Source organism: Argiope bruennichi, chromosome 10 (genome assembly GCF_947563725.1).
Source record: "Argiope bruennichi chromosome 10, qqArgBrue1.1, whole genome shotgun sequence".
NCBI classification, from domain to species: Eukaryota; Metazoa; Arthropoda; class Arachnida; order Araneae; family Araneidae; genus Argiope; species Argiope bruennichi.
The window spans coordinates 46,056,573-46,068,949 of NC_079160.1; the positions used below are offsets into that span (position 1 = coordinate 46,056,573).

The window sequence follows — 12,377 nt, forward strand, 5'->3', positions numbered from 1 at the left end:
TGATTTGACTCCTAGTTCGATAATTGCAGATGTTAGAAATTCAAAAGAATTTTGTACAATCTTTTTCACAAATGACCCAGCTGTACACAATATTAGAAACTGATCAAGTCCCTCGTATAACAGAAGTTGTCAATCTACCCAAGCAATTAGGTTTGGCAATCGACACTTGATTACTGTAATGGTGTCAGTAAGATATTGATCCTGAATTCATTAATATGCATGAGCAAATTAATTGCGCAGAATCCAAACACAGGTCCACATCCAAAAAGAAAAATAAATGACAATTGTAATAAGTTTAGCAAGAGGTCTCGTCACGTTGTAACAGATTTTGGAGGCAATGAAGAAGTTATGGATGGTTATAGTTTATGGGCTAATGAGGGATGAGGAATATGGACTGTAATGAGGAATATATATTGGCTACAAAGCCTAAGAAAGAAATAGTTTGTTAACGTGGAATGTTAGATGCAGAAGTAAAGTCGCTGTCAAATATGTTGGTTATTTTATATCTATCTATTATATATATATTACGTAAACATTGCGTTTTATTCGCTTTATGATTAGTAGGTAGCGAGTCACCTAACTCAGGACATTTGAGGTTTGTTTTACCAGTATTGTTTTGAAATATTTAATGAAAATTATTATTACGTCATAGTTACTATTGATATTGCACTTGACGATGAAACAGTGACAAAAAAGGAAAAATAAAGTTTAAATTAACATCAAATTAAAAGTTAATGAGTTTAAAAATTATTTGAAAATTCTGCTTTTAGACACATTGCTTGTGGCAACACGAAGGAATAACTTTCCAGTTTATTTGCCTTTTTTGAGTAAGGGAAATTTTTCGTCTCTTGACTAGCAGTCATCCAAATATCTAAACAATTAATGTATTAGCCCTACATTGTTTTTTAAAAATAATAATAGGCTATTTAAAATAATAATAAAATAATTTAAATAGCTAAATAGAAAGCTTCTTTTTCTCATAACTTTTATTTTTTTTAAAATTACAGTTATTTGAATTAAAAAGAAAAAAAGAAAGTATAAGCCAAATATATCATTTTTAAACAACGTTTAAGTTCGAGAAACGCCAAAACTATATTAAAATACAGCAAGAAACTTTTCATTTTATTTTTGGAAATTGCACGGCTGCATGTAACGCGTATCCCCAAATACAATCAGACAACTGTCTGCTTTTAGCTCGAAAATGACGTCATCTCAGATGCATCTGTCACAGCGGTATCTTCCCTCCCCCTGAAATGCACTTAAAAAACAAACACAATAACAGAGCACACCCCCACCCCAAACACGTGCACTCGGCTTAGTGTTTTTAATTTTTTTTTATACTGTCCCTATTTTCATTTTACTTATTATCGTTTTACACAAGCGAACTTTTCAATATCTATCTGAGACGCTGGCGGAGATTAATTTTTCACTTATTTGTTTATTTGAAAAAGCGGGGACGGCTAGTTTTAATTGGAAAAGCTTCCGAAGGGGCAACAATGGTTGCTATGGCTACCAGAAGGATCGTACACACTAGCAAACGATCCCACGAGCACTGGGGGATGGATAAGGAGATAATCCGCATGAAGTGGACTGTGGCGTTCAGCCCGAATAGTAAGACTTGCGTTAAGTTCTGTGGCAACGGCGCAAACGGACGATATTTAGTACGGTGGGAGGGAATAAACAAAAAGCACGTGGTGGGAAGAATTTTATTGAAAGAAATCCATTGAGTCATTAAACTGCACGCGGCGAAATGGCGATTCATATAAATCTTTTGAAATAGGAATGCATATTTTAAATGAACATTTGAGCTATTCGAGACACATATCAGAAAATAAATGTGTGGGTCTGTAAAACATGCTTTGAAAAAGTGCTTCTGAAGGTCTTTAACGATTTTTATTCTTCACAATTTCAATGAAATAATCCAATTTTGTTAAGGTGTACGTATACACTAGAAGATTTTTTTTTAATTTTAACTTTAAAAATTCAGTTTTTTATAGTAGGTCATTAATATATGTTTAAACTCATTTCAGTGAGAAAAAACCATATTACACTAATTATTAATTAATTAAATACTATTTAATGAGCTAATTAGCATATTTTTTGAAACATGATATCTTCAATTTTAATTTCTACAGGCACACAATTCTAGTTGGAAATTATGCCTGATAATAGTCTTCATGTTGTCTGTCTCAATCAAGTTTAAAAATATATAGTTTTTTTTAAACAATTTTTTTATCAACAATGAATAGAAAAAAGCGAGATTTTTTCTTTAATTTTAACTTTTAAATAGCTATTAAAAATTTATTTCTATAAATATAACTTTGACTGAGGCACAAAACATCCGTTATTTCATACAGATTACTTTGATAGATAAATAATTGTATTTGGTTCATTTCTTGTTGAGTTATGATTGTTTGAATGAAACAACATAGTAGAAAAATATCATTCTTCATAAAATGAGTTTTAAAAAATCCGTAACTAGAGTTTTTAATGAAAGCACCGCAAGAAAAATAATTATAACTTGAGAAATATTTCAAATACTGACAACATCTTGGTATCGTTTGAAAGCTAAAGGATCAGAGAACATTATTAAGCAATAAAAAAAAATATTCGATATTTTGAACGATTTTTGAAGTTTCAAGTGTATAAATACACCTTAAGATGTCATTGTCTAAATTATAGCGAGAGCAGCATAGCGAACCGAATAGAAAGGTAGAAAACAGAAAAGAGAAAGCGGCAGAATGTATATGGAATTTATGTAGTTTTAGAAAAGAATTTGCAAATTCATTTTTTTGGTTTCGTATAAAAAAGAAATGCCTGCCCAACTTAGATATTAAGTGCATATATATATATATATATATATATATATATATATATATATATATTAAAAATCACATTTATTTATTTGAAATTAGCCGTCTTTGACGACCAGCTGATCAAAAGACGCATAGAGAGATAAAAAGACGATAAAAAGATAAATTAGTTAAAATAAAGACAACGCAACCAAAAAACAGCTGGCACCGGGAACATTCGTTTACATCTATTTTCAATAAAATCTCTTATGCTCAAGTTAAAGATCATGATTCCCCCCAAAAGTATGTTTAAGTATCAAACTGGGGCTGATATCAAAGCCGTGTTATTTTAATAGTTCTGCTCGTTTCATTGCGTTTACGAAACTTCGTAATTGCGTCACGTTTTAAGAGATCAATCATACTAGCAACTATCTGGTTCATCAATAGATGCAGTTTTACTTTCTAATTTTTCAAGTAAATCATATAATGTTAAATAGAATCTTTCTTTCTTAACCTTAACAAGGAAAGAAAATCACATGATTAAATGTTTGACAGAACTTTGAAAACGGTGCGAATTTTAATTAAATTATTATTGAAAATTCCACAAAAAATAATTTTAAAAAATTGCCAAAATTCGGGAAAAATTTGTACGGCAGTTAAATTTATATCATTAAAAGGAAAATGTTTTAAATTTCAAAATAGATGTAAAGAGTCAAAATTCCGTTTAATTTTCAATTAATTAAAATTTCAAAATTATAGTGTATCATGAACTTAAGTATGAAATATTAGTATTTAACAAGCTACATTAGAAGTTCTATACTCCAAACGCCATTCATGTCTTTATTGCTCGCAAATCTAGAGTTTCGAAAAGGTAACAAGAGTTTTAAAATAATGAAATTTAATTAGCAGTTTTAGAAATGCTAAATAAAAAGACGTAACCTGACGTAAATAAATATATTGTTAATAAAATTAATATTGTTTCTTAAAATTACACTTTAATCCTCGAAACTTCACAAAAATGCCTTGCAATAATTACATACTGAAATTTCTGAAGATCTATATATTTTAAAGCTATTTTCACTATAGTGTTAGGTGAATGAATCGTTTTTTTATAATTGTTCAAGTAATATTTCAAAATTTATTTCATAATTTCAGAAAAAAACATTTCAAAACAAACATTAAAAAAATTTCGTCGTATTTTAGACAGATCAAATCGGTTAAAATCAAAATAATTATTAAAACTTTTTTTTTGAAGAGAAACTGTAGTTTCAATTATTCAAAAGGTACCAAATATAAGCATAATTTTCAAAGGGTGTCTCACACAGGTAACTACAGTGATATTTAAATGTCAAGGTCCGTGCATTCTAGTGATGATTTTCAGAGAATTTTGTGTCAACTTCTGGGTTTTTCTCGTCATTCAAACAGGAATTCAAATTACGAAATCAGCAAGATTACTAGTCAGAAAAGTAAAAAAGATCTGAAAGAATTATGATTCATCTATAAATATTTTTAAATGATGCAGGTTTTGGTAAAATTATCAGATTTTCTGAGCGCCGACACGGAACGTTCAAAATATCAGGGAAGGAAGGCATTATAAAGCTGCAGACAAAATGTCATCAGATAGCCAGGGTCATCTAGGGTATCTGATTATTTAAGTATTACAAAAATGACAGCATGAGTCCATACAAAACGCAAATTAATATAATCACCTAACTGAATCGCCATTGTTCTCTAAATTAAATTATTTATGCAAAACGAAATATATGCATAATAAATGTAAAAAAGAAGTTTTCATTTTTTAGTTGTTGATTTTAAAAATTAAAACAGTCTGTCGTTAAAATTTTTAAAGATGAATTATTAACTTTTAAAAACTTAGCAATCTGGGACATTTTTCAATCATTCATAAAGAGATAAAATGCCAAATTTATGTTAAATCAATTTAATTCGTCAAATATTTTAAAATGTGATTTATAAATGTTTGAATTTCGCCAATAAAATCATTTTGAATCAAAATAATGTTCAAATTTCGCCAAAGAAATCATTTTGAAATAAAATGATGTCTAAATTTCAGCAGCGAAATCATTTTTAATTAAAATAATTTATTAATGTCCAAATTTCGGCAATGAAATAATTTTGAATTAAAATAATTGATTAATGTCTAAATTTTGCCAATTAAATCATTTTGAATTAAAATATTTTAACTTAAAATGCTCCTAAATTAACCGGGACAATTCTGAAGTTCTGTTTCGTTCTGACAACAGTCTCAAATTTTGACCTTCTTTTTAATGAAGAAAAAATATCATGGAAACTTTCTGATGTTGAATTAAACATGCCCGTTAGTCCAGCATGTTTCATATAAATGAATAGTTAATAAAAAATATTTTAAAAGATAAATTTTCTTCTGTTTACAGTTCTGACTAAAAATCAGTGCACCAGAAAAATTCTTCCAATACTTGACTACACATAGTTCACACTTATTCTATTTTAGCGAATAACTTCAGTTCAATATTGTAATAATATTAAATATTATTAGAATATAACACAATTAAATCTGGTTTATTACATGTAATAGTATCGCTTTTTGGTTTGTTTTTTTAATCCAGGTTCCCCATCGCCACCAAGGCGGGATTATTAATTAAACAGAATAAGCAATTGCTTAGAGACCCCGCTACTTTTAGAGGTCCAATGTAATTTCTTGAGGTTTTTAAACTTCATTTTTAATGTAATTACTTCATTTTAAATGCTGTCATTTCTTTTATGACCAAGCATACAAATTTATTGAAATTAAAATCAATATTTATACTAAATCAAATAAAATTAATATAAATAAAATATCGAATAACACGATGTTTAACATTTTTTTCCTTCTTTTATATTCGATTGACCAAGTTACAAATAAAAAACACTGTGAAAAGTTGCATTCAAATATTAGGATTTTATTTTAAAAATTCCTTATTTTATATTTTGTTTAAAATGACTTAAAATAAGATTATACAAAAGATAATTACGTGCTCTCAAAAAGGTAACCCACAATAAAATGTTTTATTATTTCAATTTCTCACGATATTTATCGTAAAAATTCATAGCATTTAAAAGCCGCTAACAAAGAAAAAAATAAAATGAGAAAAATATTTGGTTTAGGTGTAATTTGGTTTATTAAAGATGGGTTACGAAGACGACCGATGAAATAATAAGAAATAATCACTACTTATATTAATATCTATAGCGTCCAATATGGTAATTTTAATTTTTTACCCTCTCCTCTCAAAATAAAAAGAACCAATAATCAGTCAATTATGCGTGGGTGTCGAGTGACAATCAAACGAACCAACTGTCATCCAACCTAAAAAAACACATCCCTATAGCAATTCATCCCCATTACAACGACAATGGCCATATCTGCAGCTGAACTAACTGCACGACTTCACGACTCTGGCATAATTACTCAATAAACAACCCTCGCCTGTCTTTAGAGCAGACAACATCAATAGATGCAGTAGCAGGGACAGATCAAATACTACAAATGTCGCTTTCTTTTAAAAAGGCACCCGATGAGCAATCTGGAAGGCAGGCAAGGCAGCAAGAAGTACAAATAAACAGTTGACTCCCAAGGGAGAGGGGTACTGGGGTGGAGGAAAAGGGATGGAATCAAAATCGTTTGCGTGACAGTATCAGATATCGTGACCACACGAAAGAGACGGACGGACACATCCGATGACAGGAAGCTAGAATGAAAACGAAGCATGTTCTGGTGGTGCCCGGGCCAGGAATTTCGAATTGGTGGAAGGACTTCTGGGAGAAGGGGGTCGTCGTGGAAAAAGGGTGGTGTAGTAGTTGTAATGATGAGATGTCCAATATTAAATGAAAGTATCGACGTCATAAAGTCCGGTTAATACTTGGGCTGGTTATGTAGTTTATGTTCTTACAATGGGCCTTGTTATGTGCCTCCCTGTGTTTGATCAGAGAAAGGCTGTTTGTCATGAATGATTTATCTTGATGGTATTGCAACTAAATGGCCTCATTACTGTTTCGATGTTTTTGCTTAATAATGCATTCCATGGTACACTGTCTGTTTTTAGAGAAGAAAAAAATGTACCATTAGTGATTAGAGTTTGTTTAATGATGTTGTGTTGTTCCATATGCGGGCGGAAAAATTAATTGTTATGTATGATCAAGTACCAGTAATCACGAATCAAGTTTGTAGTCATACTTAGAGATAGATAGATAGGTTGAAAACCGTTGACAGCGAAATACATAAGTTTTGAAATATTTATACGTTTTATTTTCTAACGAGAAATTTTGTGTTTCACATCAATAAGTTAAAATTAACATTCAGAAATTATGGAAATTCATAAAGATGGCGTGCAAGGCAAAACCAAATGTTCACAAGCACGAATCACGAAAGTATATGTGCTTGAAGATAGGTAAATAGTTTGAGATTAGATAATCATAAAATATTTACTAGAATCGTAAATTAAATGTGTATACATTTTCGGTTTTCCTGAAAGAACAGAGTTAAATAAGTGCTTAATAATCTCTATTTTTATTTTCATTAATGTCTGTGTGTGTGTTCAAACTATTTGACCGAAAGCAATCAAATTTTCCATTGATACATTTTGGAGATTGGCAACGTGCACTTCGAAGCGAGTTTAAAATTTTAATTAATTAAAAGTTAAGTGAGATTGTGGCGTTTTCTCACGACACTTTTCAAGGCAAATATTATCTAACAAAACTGATTTCTCACCGTTTTAACATTTACAAAATTGTTTTCTTACCGATACCAATTTAATTATCACGCAACTCCTAAATTTCTATAACTTTTAAATATTTTTTTCAAAATCTTTAAAAATAGTTATCATTGTTTTAATAAAATTCAAACCATTTTAAATTATTTATAAATTATTGAGCGGTTTTCTTCCGTTTTTTAAAAACTAAAAATGAAGATGAATTATGGTTAATATCTGTGTAAGGAATAAGAAAGTAAAGTTACAGTATTACAAAAAATTAGACGAAACAACCAATAGAACATTATTAATAGCAATATGATGTCATGGCACTTGACTCCATTAGGAGAGGATTCATTTGCACAAAAAAATAGAACACGTGCAAAGTTATTATAAACGTATCTAATGCTTTTTTTGAGAGAACATTGAACATCAAAACTATATAACTAAGATTCGTAATCAATAAGTGGGTAATACTAGATATCAAGTGTTATAATAATGCATAAGAATTTTATATAATATGTTATTAAGCATTATAGAGTAGGAATAACAGACTAAAATACATAAAAGTAAATTTCACATTATAATAACAGACTAAATACATAAAAGTAAATTATTTTTACAAAAAAGAAAAAAAAATTGCAGAACGTTCTGATTTTTCTAAAATATTTGTATGGTTTGGATTCTAAAACGGAAAGTATGTGTTGCAGAATGGGTTAATAATAGCTATGCATTAAACTACGAAGAAACTTCATATTATATAATTATAAGACTCAAGTTTATATATGGACAATTCATTAAATTTTCTACAAAATAAAATATTAGTTGTAACATTTATAAGTATGAGTGATTGTCTTAACTGATAAGCTTTAGTGAAAACCGAATATTGACACAAAAGTTTTAAAGGCAGCTTTTAAAAATGAGTGGGGGCAATCAAGTATTTAAGAATATTTCTTCCGCTATTTACTGCCAGGATGGTACAAGTAAGTTACAAAGAGCAATTTTTTACATATTTATCTATTTATAAACATACGACTCGAGTTTTCCTGAACATGTGGAAATTTTTATCCGTCATATCTTGGAAGAATTGTTAATTAACGAGTACTGTTTTCATAAGGAAAGTTCAGATATAAACCAGCATTAGAACGTTAGATTTTATGAGATATAAATATTCTATGAGGACTTGTCAGTGAATTTCTTGGAATTCTAATATATAAAAAAGTACAAAAGTGATTCGCGACAAAAATCGGATGATATATTGTAACTTAGAGATAAGTACAAGGTGAATATCATAAATATATAAATGTTATGTTATACAAAATAATTTTTTTTATTACTAAAATTATAAATTCTAGAGGCGTATTTGAAATACTACAGCATTTATCAGATATAATAAGAATTTTTGAATTATACATATTTTTATACACAGTGTCATTTATTAATACTCTACGGTTTTAGCTTCATTAAAATGTTTATAATTATCTCCATAAATGAGGTTATCTTTAATAAACATTTCTCAATTTAAGAAACATTTACTAAATTTAATTTACTTTTCATAGAAACCTGCATTTTTTTTTCTAAAATGTACAATTACACTAATGAAAGACTATTTTGTGTATAGATTATTTTAATAATTTTTGCACATTTAAAAGTAGCCAGATTAAATTAATAATAATGAATTTTCCAAAAATTGAAAAAAAAAATGCTTTTCTTTCAATCTACAATCAAGAATAACTACCACGTAATATTTTATTTAAAATATAATTGTTGAATGACATATCTAAATATACTAAATTTTTAAAAAATATCTCAATTTAATAGAAAAATGAGATTTCAAAAGGTCATAGAGAATTTAAAATGAATTATATATCACAACAAAAATATTTCACAAAGAATACAAGCATAACAAATGAAGAGACAATTTAATGCCATGGATCAAGTCAGTGAAAGCAATAAATTAACAGATAAATAATATTCACAAATAAAAAAATAGCACGTTTTCAATAAAAAAAAGGATAAAAAAAATCTCCACTCGCAATTTATTTATGACCACATATTAGATGTTGCAAATAAATAATATTTGTTAAAAACAGATTCTATTTTTAACAAAAATTTATATATTATATTTTTAGCAATAAATTTATATTGTTCAAAATAGAATATATAAATTTATTTTTCTATTTTCAAATATAAAATTTATAATTAAAATATTCTATTTTCAACAAAAGGAAAAACATAATTTAATATTATAGTTTTAAATATAAATTTATATTTAAAATATTATATTTTTAACAAAATCTATTGTATTAAGAATAGATTTTGTTCTATAGAAATTTGTAATCAGGTAATAGTTAAATCAGTCAAATAAAAAAAAATGATTTATAATGAATCATCACAGTTTGCTACAATAAAAGATTTTAAAAATCCATAATTATTTTAAAATGACGATTTCCAACACATAATTCAAATAGATATAACATCATAATCATTACAGCAGCTGAAGATATTTGATTAAAGAGCAATATATCAATTTAAAAACAACATATGCAATTTAAAATAAAACAAATTCTCTATAAGCAAATTTAACGACTTAATCCTCTGAACGCCAGCTGCCTTGAAACTCAAAAAAGAAATATTTTTGCAAAGGAAATAATTCATATAACTGTCGCATCAGTAAAAAAGAAATAATCGCTTGTAGAAAAGTAAATAAACGTTGCTTACTGCTGCAATCGTATGTCAAGGTTAGCTTCCGATTGCGTAAATTATGATAAATATAAAGGTTGACGTAATATTAAAAGACTCCATCAAGCAAAACATACATCGTATCTGCAGCTTCCTGTTTATTCTAATGTTTATTGGCGAATAAAATCTATTCAAGTCGAATAGCAAGGCACATGTAGAAGAGGAAGTGTTGATTTCGCCGAGGTATTGTGTTTTACTGAATGGCAGAAAAAGAAAGCAAGTAACAAATAATCATTGGATATTTATACCAATTAACTCACATCCGTAGTGTTTCCTTAGATGAGGAGCTAAAGCAGACTTCTGTATTAAGATTAAGTATATCGCAAGTATATTTTTTTCAAGATAAACATAAGTAAAATTTTTAAAAATGCGATCCGAAATTCAAACCATTCGTTTTAAGGTGAACGTACACACTAGAAGATTTTTTTTAAAATTTTAATTTTAAAAATACAGGTTTTTTACAGTAGGTCATTAATATATGTTTAAAATCATTTCAGTGAGAAAAAAACCATATTACACTAATTATTAATTAATTAAATAATATTTAATGAGCTAGTTAGTATTTTTTTTGAAACATGATATCTTCAATTCTAATTTGTACAGACACACAATTCTAGATGGAAATGATGCCTAATATTAGTCTTGATGTTGTCTGCCTCAGTCAAGTTATAAAAATATATAGTTTTTTTAAACAATTTTTTCCATCAACGATGAATAGAAGAAGCGATATTTTTTCTGTAATTTTAACTTTTAAATAGCTATTAAAAATATATTTCTGTAAATATAACTTTGATTGCGGCACAAAACATCCGCTGTTTCATACAGATTATTTTGATATATAAGTAATTGTATTTGGTTCATTTCTGGTTGAGTTATGATTGTTTGAATGAAGCAACATAGTGGGAAAATACCATTCTTCATTATGACCATTCAACATTTTGAAATGGTCATAAAAGGAAAATTACTGGACCAAATGTTATAAAATATAGTACTACTTTAAAGGAGGTCATGGATATTTCTTTTCTGCCAAAAAAAAATTCAAAAACTCAACATCACAAGAGAAATAACGCTGTATGCAATGCAATGTTGTTAAACAAAATAGGACATGAAGACATCGGTTTAAAATGTGTTTAATCGTTTCTGAAACTTGTTACAAAGCATGTTCAATGTGCGTCCACCATTTTCTGAAAGCAAGTTAAATCGCATTACTGCATTCTCAACAGTAGCTCTTAGCATATCAGGAGGAAAGTTACGCACATGTCGGCGTATCGTTTCTTTCAGTTCCGCCAAATTGTTTTGAATATCATCATTAACAGTGTTTTTGAGATAAAATACATTAAACATGCTTTGCAACATGTTTCAGAAACGATTAAAAACATTTTAATCCGATATCTTCATGTCATGTTTTGCTTAACAATATTGCATACAGCGCCATTTCACACCAAGTGATGAATTTTTGAACTTTTTTTTTGGCAGAAAAGAAATTTTCATGACTTCCTTTAAATCATTACCAAGTTTGATAACATTTGGTCTAACAGTTTCCCTTTTATGACCATTTTAAAGTGGAACTTTAATTATAATCATCTTGTATTTACAAATTATTTTAATTCTTTTTTTAAAGGCAACACTTTCAAAACAATTTTATGAGAATTTAACTATACATCAAATAACATGAAATGTGATGGTGATCATATGATTGCGATATCATGAATTTTGTCCATTTCTGAATTAACCTTAACCCTTTATAGTTCTCTGGTATATATATTCTTACCACCTGTAAAATATTTTTTATGAGGATTCAAATAAATATTTTAAAATAATAAATAGCATAATCAGATGCTTAAAATTAGATAAAGCTACCTTAATAGCTTTGATATAAATTAAGTCCATAGTTAAATATCGTTTAAATTCAAAAGTGGTAAATATGCTTACCACTGCCCGTTCACGAAGAAAGGATTTTCGTAGCATTAAGTTCCAGCGTTTGTCAATAAATTTTAACTCCAGAAAACTTTTTAGACATGAAAAAAAACCACTGTGTTGTGTTCCTTATGTCTAAGAAATTCTTATATTTAATTATCATTATTAATTATTGAGTTTATTTAATTTAAATTCAACATTC

General features: G+C 28.1%; 1 protein-coding gene across 6 annotated transcripts in view; it reads right to left on the reverse strand.

Annotated features, from left to right (window-relative positions):
- Positions 1–12,377, reverse strand: part of LOC129987925 (forkhead box protein P1-like) — a 536,440-nt gene that overhangs the window by 465,527 nt on the left and 58,536 nt on the right. The gene's annotated exons all lie outside the window — the stretch shown is intronic.